This window comes from Anastrepha ludens, chromosome 4 (assembly GCF_028408465.1).
Source record: "Anastrepha ludens isolate Willacy chromosome 4, idAnaLude1.1, whole genome shotgun sequence".
NCBI classification, from domain to species: Eukaryota; Metazoa; Arthropoda; class Insecta; order Diptera; family Tephritidae; genus Anastrepha; species Anastrepha ludens.
The window spans coordinates 29,318,344-29,330,608 of NC_071500.1; positions in this window are offsets into that span (position 1 = coordinate 29,318,344).

Genomic DNA, 12,265 nt, shown 5'->3' on the forward strand with positions numbered 1-12,265 from the left:
GTTTTGCATATTTTTTTAATGGTGCTAACTTAGTCAACAAATGGGCAAGTTTCTCCTTTTCCTTGTTGTTCCTCGCACTTGAAAATAGGATTTTTTTCAAAAATAGGACTTGTCATTTTGTTTGACGTTGCTCTGCGCTCTACTCCTGGAAGGATGGGATTTGCACCAACTCAGCGAGCGCTGGGCAAATACACGAACGTGTAAAGTCTCGAAATCCTTTTGGCCACGTTTGGATAGGAGGCGTTCGAGGGATATTCTGAGGATGACAAAATCTCAGCTCTCAAATTTTGTTAGCATCCTCACGGCGCACCATCCGCGGGGTATACATGCCGGGAGACTCGGAATTACTTTGAGTGCTTTTTGCGTCAGCTGAAGGGAGAATGAGGTGGAATCATCTCAGCACCAGCTCCTTAGCTACCCCGCTCTCGCGGGACTAAGATTTAAGCATCTTGGTTCTCACTTCTTTTCTGATAAACTTCATAAAACGGCTAACACAACCGCAAATTAGTCTCCGTTCATAGTCCACAAATACTCAACCCTTCTTTTCGTCCTATCGTTTTCTCCCTCACCTCTTTTTCCCTCTTGCTATGGTAGCACAAAGGATGAACCAAACTTCTTTCATCCAAGTGGGTCCAATCTCTGGGCAAATATTACAACCTAACATAACTTACCCCTAAAGACTTAAGGGATCCTGATTTAATACTTCACCTTTATTATTCCGCCATGGTTAAGCCCAGATAAATAAATATTTGCTTTACCTCAACGAATTACCAAATAGATTTATTTTTATGTTCTTAATTTATATGTTTATTTTATATTTTAATATATATAATAATAATATTTTATATTTTTACATAAAAATATGTAAACTATTTTCTTCTTTCTTGCATCAAAATAGATAAAAATGTATTTCACTGTTCTTCATTTTCTTTTTCCAATATAAACGTTTGAACAGCATTGTCCATTAGAATTAATTTTGGTACATTAATATTCATGCGACCCCTTGATAGCCCCAACCGCAACGCTCTATGCGAAATTTTTCGATTTACATTTTGCGTTCACTTGGTGCCTTGCCCAGTAATGAGCTTTTAATTGCCATTTGCAATTAAGTGCCAACGAGAATTTGGTTTCAAGTGTTTTTGACACTTGACTATGGAAAGAAATAAACCCTGAATTTTTGTTGGAGTAGAGCAAATAATTTTGAATGGAAAAAATTGAAGCAGTTTATACACTTGAAGAGCTACATAGTATAGGGATTTTTTTAGATCTTGAGCTTATATGGTTTTAATACTATGTCCGGCATATGTCCGTCGCGGCTACGAGTTGCATGGTCCATTCGATCACTCCAAATTTTGATTATTTTTCCAATAAATCTGGCCGTATGGCCTCAATGGTGTCTTGAAAATTGCATTAAATTGTTAAGCGATTGTTAAGCGCGTTGTATGGTACCAAATGTTGTCGATGTTTAGCTGATTCATTTTTGGAAACATAAATTAAGTTAGCATGGCTCGATAGCGTTCGCCATTCACCGTAACAACAGCTTCCTTCCTCATTGATGATACCGCCAGTGCCCTATGAACTTCACGAACAGATTTTTTTTTTTTTACAAAGTAAATTTCCACAATTTATAAGCGTAGTTCTGGCTTTAACGGTTCGTGACGAAAGTAACGACGAAAGTACCTGCCATCAAGGTAGAAAGAAAGGATTTCGCAATAATTCCTGGGCAAAATCAATTTTAGTTTGTGGAGTAAACCCATATGCCCAACTTTGTCAAACGCCTGCACGACGTCAAGAAACACCGCTGCGCAAACTTTATTTTCCTCTATCGCACACTCAATGGTTCTAACAACCCTGTGAACTTGGTCGATTGTAGAGTGATTTTTTCGAAAGCTAAATTGGTGCGTTGGAATAACTCTCTTCTTTTCTATAATCGACAACATCCGAGTGAGCAACTTTGTCGCTAGAATTGACGACTTTTGCTTGAGTCTTGGCGACAAAAAAAAAGTTTTGATGACAAAAATGATTTAGCGACTTATCTGGCGACTTTTGGAGAGCAAATCAAAACCGTTTTAGGCAATAGATACTTTTCTGTCAACTTGATTACCCGTGAATGCCCTTTACCTTCCATACTCTAGAGTAACAATTTACTGACTTAGCTAAAATATCGCAATCCGTCGCCATTTTTTTTTTTTTCAAATGAAAATTTTCGAAATTCCGTACGTACAACGATAACTGCATTTATACAAATTAACAAGCAGTTTCAATTTTTAATTCCACATGATCCGTTTTTGAGTAATCGATGCGACCATGGAGGAGTAAATGCTCCACGATATTGTTTATAACTTTTTTTATAATTTAATATTTTTCCATAAAAATTTAGAATGACAGTCTTTAATGGACACTTAATAAAATAAAAAAATCCGATCCACAAATTCCTTCATTTTCCCCCTAAAAAAATCACTTATTTCTTTGGCTGTCACAGTGGTGTTCCCCCTTAAAGCGTAGCTTTTTTATGCCACTTTTTCTTTACTATGCTTTGATATATTTTATAAATCCATTTCAAGACTTTAATTAATAATAATATAGTAAATTGTTGTATGATTTGCCTAGTTTTATTATAAAAGCGTAATAGTTAATATTATTAATTTTATAAATTTTCAAATTTCCATTTGAATCGAGTATTAGATAAACTTTGTAAACAACTTTTTCAACATTTCTTGAATCACTCATGCTTTCCAATGATATTTTAAAGACACAAATGTCTTTCAGACACAAATCAACAAAGTGTTAGAAAATTTAGTAGATTTATCGAATCATAATAAAAAAAACCAGTATTCCAGGAGATTGAAACTAACTTCCGTTGATCTCAAATTTCAGTAGAGTTGGTATTACTGGTTTAATTATTATTCATCTAAAAATTTTAAGTCCGCAGCTGGCCTCTTGTGCACCTCACAGAATGAAATTTAGGATCCGCCCCTCATGGAGTTAGCGACTTTCTAGCGACTTTTGATATTGGCCCTAGCGACTCAGATTTATTGGCGTTGGCAACACTGCACAAATTGATCAATTGAGACAGACAAGTAACACAATTATTGGGCAATCTCTGAAGAAGTTCGGCAGTTATGAGGTCGAAACCAGGCGTTTTTTGGTTTTAATTTTGAAAATTTCGCTCATTACTTCTTCGCCACTAACAGGCTCAATGCTGACATCACTTTCAATCCAATTTGACGCGATGTCAATATCTTCAGATCCATCATTGACAGAGAAGGTTTTTCAAATGAAAAAATCTTCGAAAGACTGATTCAAATTCTAAGAGAAACTAAAATTTTTTTGTTCAAATGAAAAAGTGTCTCTAAAAGTCTGACTCAAATTTCAAGCGAAACTAAATCTGTAGCGGAATTCACTAATATCTATGTTTTAACGATTTTCAAATTGTTATCCTTCCTCAACCACAATTTTAACGACTTCCCTTTTCGGTAACCCATTTCATCGATAAGACCAAATCAGTTATTTTTGTTAACAAGTCGATTATCGCAAACTAAGTGACAATAATTTTGGTGGCATTATAACGAACGAGAAAACAAGACTTAGTAGATTTTATTAAAACGGGTATTTGGGTTATGATTTATCGATTGGAGCGTGCGATTTTTTAATCAACCATCCGCGGGTGAGCAATGGAGAATATCCAGTCGTCCGTTATCCGTAGCATAGACGTATAACAGCTGCAATCAACCGCTCCATGTTTTGCACAAAAATAAGGTTTCCTAAGGCCCAAGTGGAGCGGCAAGCTGCAAAAGAAATTTTTGATTGAGTTGCTCGACTATGCGCGGCTGTTTTTATTTAAAGCTATATATAATAATATATTATACATAAATATGTACAAAAAGTATTAAGTAGATATTTATTTTAAATAAACAGTTATTTTAAATATTTAACTTACGTTGTGCAAGTACAATTGAAAAAACACTCAAAATTGAATTTAACATCTTCTTTCCATTATTCACTCATTTTGATATTTAATTCGAGAGAGATGCCATCCATTCTCTATCACACTTTGAATAAATAGAAGAAGGCAGATTTAGTGCCAGTTAACATCAGTTTGTAAACAGCACAATCGTGAGTGCAAACGACAAATACTGTAGACAAAAATCACAATTGTGGAAGCGTTTCAAGTTACTTACAGTTCATTACTTTATTTTTCGCGATTTTGACAACCGAATGACGTAATCTCTTCAAATCAACAAAAGGAAGAGAAATTAGTTGTTTGTGAATATTCTTTGAATAGCTTCGTAATATTGCGATTTTAAGACTTGCCGCTTTTAAATTAAACAAACTAATGAAAATGATGTGCCGCGTGTTGAATTGAAACCCGAATTATAACCTCCAAGTGCGTTTTATTGCGTTTTTGTCGATGACTCCATGGCATGAAAATGTGAAGTGTGTGTGGGTGCGCATAATTTCTTGTGTTTGACAATTTCCATTGCTTTCACTTATTCTTCCTCTTCACAAACAAGCCATTTTCTTCTCTTTATTTGCTTATCTGCATAGATGGAGTCGTTCAGCGAATTTAGAAGCCGAAATCTTCTTTCATTCTTGAGTAGTATGTAATCGTACATGTACTCGCCAATACCGTGCACACCACCATCTCTGGAAAGTGTGCGTTGAATAGCGTCTCTTGGAATTCTTTGCCATGTCGCTAATATTCGTCCTTTGTTGATTTCGCTTATGTAGAAGAGTTTCTGTTTTGCAAATATCACTCCAAAAAATGGAATCCGTGAGTTTCACCAGTTTGAAAAGCTCCTTTGCTTACATCTAGATGGCTTTGCGGTTTTACCCAGAAGTTTTCTTAAATGGGTAGATTTGTAAAATACATAGACTATCGTTTATTGCCTCACCAACTATGCTGGTTAAAGCCTGATTTCTGCAACTCCTCAAAAGTGATAAAGTGTACAATTTTCCGATGTAATAATTTTCTAATAAGACATTTTCGAAAGGATTTTTTGATAAACACTAGCAACCCGCAAAATCATAAAATTATTATTATCATAATATAAAATAAGCGCTGCAAATAAAAAGTTTATTATTACATAGTTAATTAATTATAATAAAAAAATAGTCCCTTAGGACACTTTCAAGTGATAGTTCCAAATGAACGCCAATAAGTGGTTATGTAAGTTAACACAGCGGTACTGGCATGGTGTTCGAGTCGACAAACATACATGTGTGTGATACATACATACATATATGTACGTTTGTACGGCGATGGCTGGCCGTCAGCATCGGTCAAGTCACTTTTGGTTATTGCCGCTGTGACTATCCCACACCTCGCTTGAGTACTTTTTTTGTATGCCGACGTTTCGCATTTTGCCGAAACGAATCGTGCGCATCATACAGCCGAAAGAGTCGTCACTAAAAAAGCACTTAAGCGCGGTTAGTTTTTAGAATAATTAGACAGTGTAAGTGACAGTGAAGTGTAAGTGAAGTGAAGTGCAAATAAAGAAAAAAAATGAAAATTAAAGTGTTTCATTTAACTGGCGCCCAACTCAAGTGGCTTAAGGGTGGTGTTACCCCTTAAATGAATGATCCCACAACACAAACATTACGGGTGTTTGAAAAAGTGGAGTGGAAACACACAACTCAATGATTTAATAAGGATTGATGACGGTATATGTAAAAAAAAAAAAAAAAAAAAAAAAACAATTGAAAGCCAAAATATTGTACTAACGTTTTAAGAAGTGAAGCTAAATGAAAAGCTGGAGTAAACAATTGTTAAGCAACTATGTTTTATTGAAAATGAAGTAATCAATTATTGAAGGAATGCAGTATTAAAAAAAAACTGAAATAAAATAAAACAGACTTAAATGAAATACGAAAAAAATAGCAGTCAAAATTAAATGAAATGAGGCCAAATAAAACTAATGAAAACAAAATGACAGTAAATTGAATTAAATTTCAAAATATTAATAAATAGAAAACAATAAAAGTAAATTAAAGTGGGGTGAACTGAAGTTGGATTAAACAAAATAAATGCAATGAAATGAAATTAGTGTTCAATGAGAATTTGGAAATTCTGTAGGGAGAAACCGTGTAGGGTTAACAAATTCGGCAAGAGGAGGACAAATACCAAAATTTATTGATGAAGTTGTGCTGAGAGAAAGACTCTAAATCAATGAAGGCAAAACAGATCTTGTCTTTCAAGTCGCATAGCTAAATCCCCTCATAATCTTCATACAGAGCTTGACGACAGATTTCATTTGCGTTCTTGCGTAGCATGTGCCCAATTCACCTCCACAAATAAAGCATAGTATAGCATTTTTGAACATTGAAAATTAATCATAATAATAATATAAATTAAATGAAATTAAATTAAATAAAATCAAATCCAGTAAAACAGTATTTAAAAACAAACACGACGAAATTAGACAATTTAAATAAAAGATGGATTAAATAAATAAACTTAAATAATATGCAACGAAATATAATAATAGCAAATGTGACAAAGTGAACTAAAATAAAAGGAAACCAATTAAAAGTGAAAAATAGATAGAAAAAATGAAAATACAGCTTAAATAAATTAAAATGGCATTAAATGATATTATGACAGAATGACAAGAAATAGAGGGTGGATTCGAAAGTTAAAAAGAAAAGCCAAATAACAAAATAAAATTGCATTGAGGTGGAATGAAGGTGGTCATTTATACTAAAAACTGAAAAAATTAATCAAATGAAATAAAATAAATCTAAAAAACGCTTAAAACTAAAAATCAATAAACTGCAATAAAAAAAGCATCACAAAATAAGCGAGCTGCAACAAAAACAATATACTAACAAACAAATTGCAGAAGCAAACGTAAAAGTGAAATATAGAGAAAAACAAAATGTGTGCAATAACTAAATTCACGCGAAAAATCCGACAAAAATTCTCATCGAAGGAATTATACTACATATAATTAAGAGGTGTGCGCAACAACACCGTGAGCAACAAAGTAACGAAAAAAATTTAAAATTAAATAAACAAATCAAAAAGTGACCTTAAGTGAACCTTAAGTAACGTGAAACGACGAAGTAAAAATGAGTGACTATAAGTGCGACTATAAAGCATAAGAATAAACCATCAAATATCAACGTGTTTTTCTAGCTGCAATGTTCATCACCTATTCTAGGAGTGGCGGTGCTCATAATTCACAGTGCACGTCTTCCAAAAATATGCACAGCGGATAGTCTATAGAGATTTATCCATATTTAGCTCTAAGCAATTTTTGTGTAAACAATCGTTTGATATAAATCTATGTATACTAAGATTCGTTAATAATTCCAACTTTTGCGTAAACAATCGTTTATTATAGATATTAACAGAAACATTTTTGTATAAAATATTAGAAGGTTTTGATTTAATTCAATATGGACCGCAACGCAGTGTTATCCTTAATAGAATCCGTGGTTGAAAACACGAAAGAAGAATTGCATAATAAAATTAAAGAAGTAACTAAAGCTTTCAAAAATCTTTCTCCTACAAAAATAGATAGTTACCCACCTGTTACAATAGTCCCTGGTGTGCTAAGCACACATACCGATATCGACCTAATTAAGTCGTTGCCAGAGTTCAAAGGCAACATAAGAGAATACCCTGCATGGAGGGCCGCCGCGAAATTTGCAATAAATTTTTACGTCGAAGGATCCGAGGCATATTATGTTGCGATTGGAATTCTTCGTAACAAAATTACGTAAAAAGACTCAATTTTTTTAAAGGTATCACAAAATTAGATAAGCCATTTTAAGTAAGGTCTATAAACGGTTTAAATAAGGTAGACGAAAAATGTCAGGTTTTTATATTGGGAGAAGTAGCTACCTTTTATATTTTACCCCAACTTAAAAGTTTCGATGGAATCATCGGGTATGATTTCTTAAAAACAATCGAAGCCCAAATAGATACTAAAGATAACCTTCTTTTCCACAAAAAAGGAAAAGAAGAACTTTATCACTTCTGCTGCCAAGAAGTAAATACTATCATAACCAATTTAAAACGCAACTTTTACTTTCTCATTCTGAATTTAATAACAAAAGCACAAAGATATTATTTAAAAAATTTCTCAGACCTATAATACAATTAGATTTAATTCTCCTGAATATCTTCTACAAACTCTTCGTAACTGCATTAACCCGGATGGCGTAAATGGAATATTTTGTGACCTTGATACAATAGCAAAAGTTCAATCCCTAATAATATCTAACTTCCCAGGCATTAAATGTTTGCACACGGAAAAGCTTGTAATTGACCTTGTTAATAAAGATGACCAGATAGAGACTGCAACCACCGAGCACAATAGAGCTCACCGTTCAATTAATGAAAATTATAAACAAATAATTAATGAATATTACTTTCCCGAAATAAAGAAAACCCTTACGACGATATCAAAAAACTGTAAAATATGTTTAGAAAATAAATGTAGACGACATCCACCCAAACCGGATATCGGAAAAACTCCTATTCCGGAATATCCAGGCGATATTCTACATATCGATATTTTTTCAGTCGACAAAGAACATTTCCTAACATGCATATGCAAATTTTCCAAATTTGCAATAACACTTCCAATATCATCAAGAGGTACAATAGACATAAAAAATGCATTGCTAATTCTACTCAACAATTTAAAAAAAACCAGAATTCTGGTATCGGATAACGAGAAATCTTTCCAATCAAACACAATATCTCACATGCTTAGAGATTATTTTCAAATAGAGCAATTTTTCGTACCGCCATTGCACAGCAAGAGCAATGGCCAAGTGGAACGTTTTCATTCCACCATAATAGAGATAGCTCGCTGTATAAAATCAGAGCAAACCATAACTGACACTACTGAACTCATACTGCTTGCAACTTATAAATATAACAACACGATACATTCCACTGTTGAAGCCAAACCAATAAATATAATCAATACTTTTTCAGAACTCCATTTAAACCAAATTAAGTCAAAACTAATTTCCGCTCAAAATAAAGTTCTAAAACGCGGTAACAATGATAAACGATTTTTCAAAGAAGGTGACGTAGTTTTCGTCCGACGTAATAAACGATTGGGTACAAAACTAAATAAAGTTTACATTCAGAACATAGTTCAAAAAGATTTGGGCACGGCCGTAATGATAAATGGTAAAAAAATCCATAAAGACAACATTCGCTAACTATATATTTTTATAAAATATTAATGTAAGTTGAAAAAATCAACAAAGTACAATACATTGACATTAATTAATCTTAATAGTAATACTATCAAAAAAATGTGAAAGCTTAAAAGAATTTGCAAATCGTTTCAAACCAAATGTTTCACCTGTAAGAAGAACAGCAAAATGTACAAATTTTTTTTATATAATGGGTACTATACCTAAAAGAAATACATATAATGTGTAGACGATACTTCAGAAAATAATTGTAAATATAGAAATAATTGTTGGAACAATATTTTTTTATAACACTAAAATTCACACAACTGAAATACAAACTTTGCCCTAATCAAATACATATAATGTATAGGCTATATTTTATAAAATAAGAATCTCACGAAGCAATAAATTGCTTAAAACAAATACATATATATTGTATCAGCAGTATCAAACAAACTATACAGAAACTTATAAATATATTAGTAAGGAAAATAATGATAAGTAAACATACCCACATATGAATTCGCATTACATAAATATTCAAATCAAATTTCTATAAAAAAACAAAACAAAGAAAAAACTCCTTACAAAATTGTAATACATACGTACTATATGTATTGAATTGAATTAATATATTGTATATTTTAAATTAAATCTGTCGGATCAGGGACGTTCCGAGCTTAAGAGGGGGAGGAGTTAACACAGCGGTACTGGCATGGTGTTCGAGTCGACAAACATACATGTGTGTGATACATGCATACATATATGTACGTTTGTACGGCGATGGCTGGCCGTCAGCATCGGTCAAGTCACTTTTGGTTATTGCCGCTGTGACTATCCCACACCTCGCTTAAGTACTTTTTTTTGGATGCCGACGTTTCGCATTTTGCCGAAACGAATCGTGCGCATCATACAGCCGAAAGAGTCGTCACTAAAAAAGCACTTAAGCGCGGTTAGTTTTTAGAATAATTAGACAGTGTAAGTGAAGTGAAGTGCAAATAAAGAAAAAAAATGAAAATTAAAGTGTTTCATTTAACTTGTACTCAGTCCTGCCATAAGTTCTGTTACAAGTTAAGTACGTTGTAGTTATGGAATTATAGTACCTTTTTATTTATTGTAATATATGTTTATTTATTTATTTTTAATGAAATTAATTTTATTTAATCATGTATAAATAAATATAACATATAAAAAATTTTAATATTAAAAAAAACTTAAATTTTTATTCGAAATAGTGACCATTTTCTTTACACAAGCCTTCATACGATGCGGCCGTTCAGCTTTGCAGCACGCACGCTTTCCATGGATATTGACGTCGCTGCTCGCACCAAAGATTGTTTTATACTCTAAAATGGTAGTCCAATGGACTCAGATCTGAACTTCCAACAGTAACAACAGTAATATTGCATTGCATGGCCAAATAAAAAAATTATAAAAAAGCAGTAAGCAACAAAACCATTTTCTCATCTTCGCTTTGGCGCACACCGAGCATATCCACAAGCAGCTTTTTTGTGAAAAGATCTCAATTTTGGTTAAAAAATATTTTTATATTAAAGTATTTCAAAAAGGGAATTAACTAATTTTATTAATGCAAAATGGACACTTAAAAATTTAACTAAATACTAAGACGAAAAATTTCAATCGATTGATTCGATTCCCGATTTTTTACCACATTTTTGGTATCGGCACATTCTTTTAATAGACTTCTTTCAATTATGTTAACGTTTACTATCCCGAATAACTAAGCTTTAAAATGCAAAAAACCACTTGCAACTCGGAGCATTTTGTGCGAAGTTAAGAAATTGTGCTCAGTTTAGAGGTATCGGAATTTAATTTGATATAAATCCACGAAAATTAAAAGTAAAGTATGTATGTACGAGGTGTATTCACAAAGTATCGCGAATTTTGAATTTTCGCAGGTTCGGCCAATTTGAATGTTCAGTTAATTGTTGACAGCTGCTTTGCTTCCACGTGCTTCGGCTTGTCTTTGATTTATACCTATTTAAAAAGATGGATCAAAGAACCTGTATCAAATTTTGTGTGAAAAACGAGATTAAGTGCGCGGATGCATTCCGAATGTTGACTGTGTCATACGGAAAAGCTACTTTGTACCAAGGCAACGTTTATCGGTGGTACAAAATGTTCTCGGAAGGCCGAGAAGATGTGAACGACGAAAAACGTGCCGGACGCTGGCATGCCGAGCACTTCAACAACAGACGAAAAAATTGATAAAGTTAAGCTCTTCGGAAGGGCTATAATATCACTAAACTGGGGAGGGTGCAAAGGACTGCATGCATTGGCATCATCAGAGCATGTAAAACTTGCCCCAGTGCTTCCCTGAATGTCCTTTTGCACTTACTTCCCATCGACTTTTCCGTCATTTCCATCGCAGCTCAAAGTGCAATCAGGTTAAAGGAGATTGGCCTCTGGAGACAATCTCTCAACGGACATGGTAGTATTTTCGGGCAATTAACACCGTATTTCTCCGAACTTCCAACAGATCTCTCTATCCGAAAATTAGAATTTGAGGGTGGTGCTAGAGCAATCTTTCCAAATAGGCAGGATTGGATCAAGGGGAAAATCTGCACTGAAGCTTGCCCATCTGTCTTCACTGATGGCTCCAAGATGGAATCGGGAGTTGGAGCAGGGGTTTTCTCTAAGCCAATTTATCTATCTCCTTTAAACTGCCGAACACTGCTAGTGTTTTTCAAGCAGAAGTCTTTGCGATCCTAAGGCATGCAAAATGCTTAGGGAACGCGGGAGCAAGGGAGATATTAACATTTCCTCCGATAGTGAAGCCGCGATTAAGGCTCTGACGACACCATGGTGCAGAATGAAATTAGTAAACTCATGTAAAGAAGAGATCAAATCTCTTGGGTAACATTTCAGGTAACATTTCTCCGATCTGGGTTCCAGGACATAGAAACATAGAGGGAAATGAAAATGCCGATGACCCTTCCAGGAAGGGGACTGAATTGGCCTCAGAGACCTCCTACCCGGTCATCGGCATCTCCTTGACAGTTGTTAAAAGGGAACTGCGCAAACAATTACTCAGGAAAGCGCAGAAAAATGGAGCTCCATTTCTTCATGTGCTATTTCG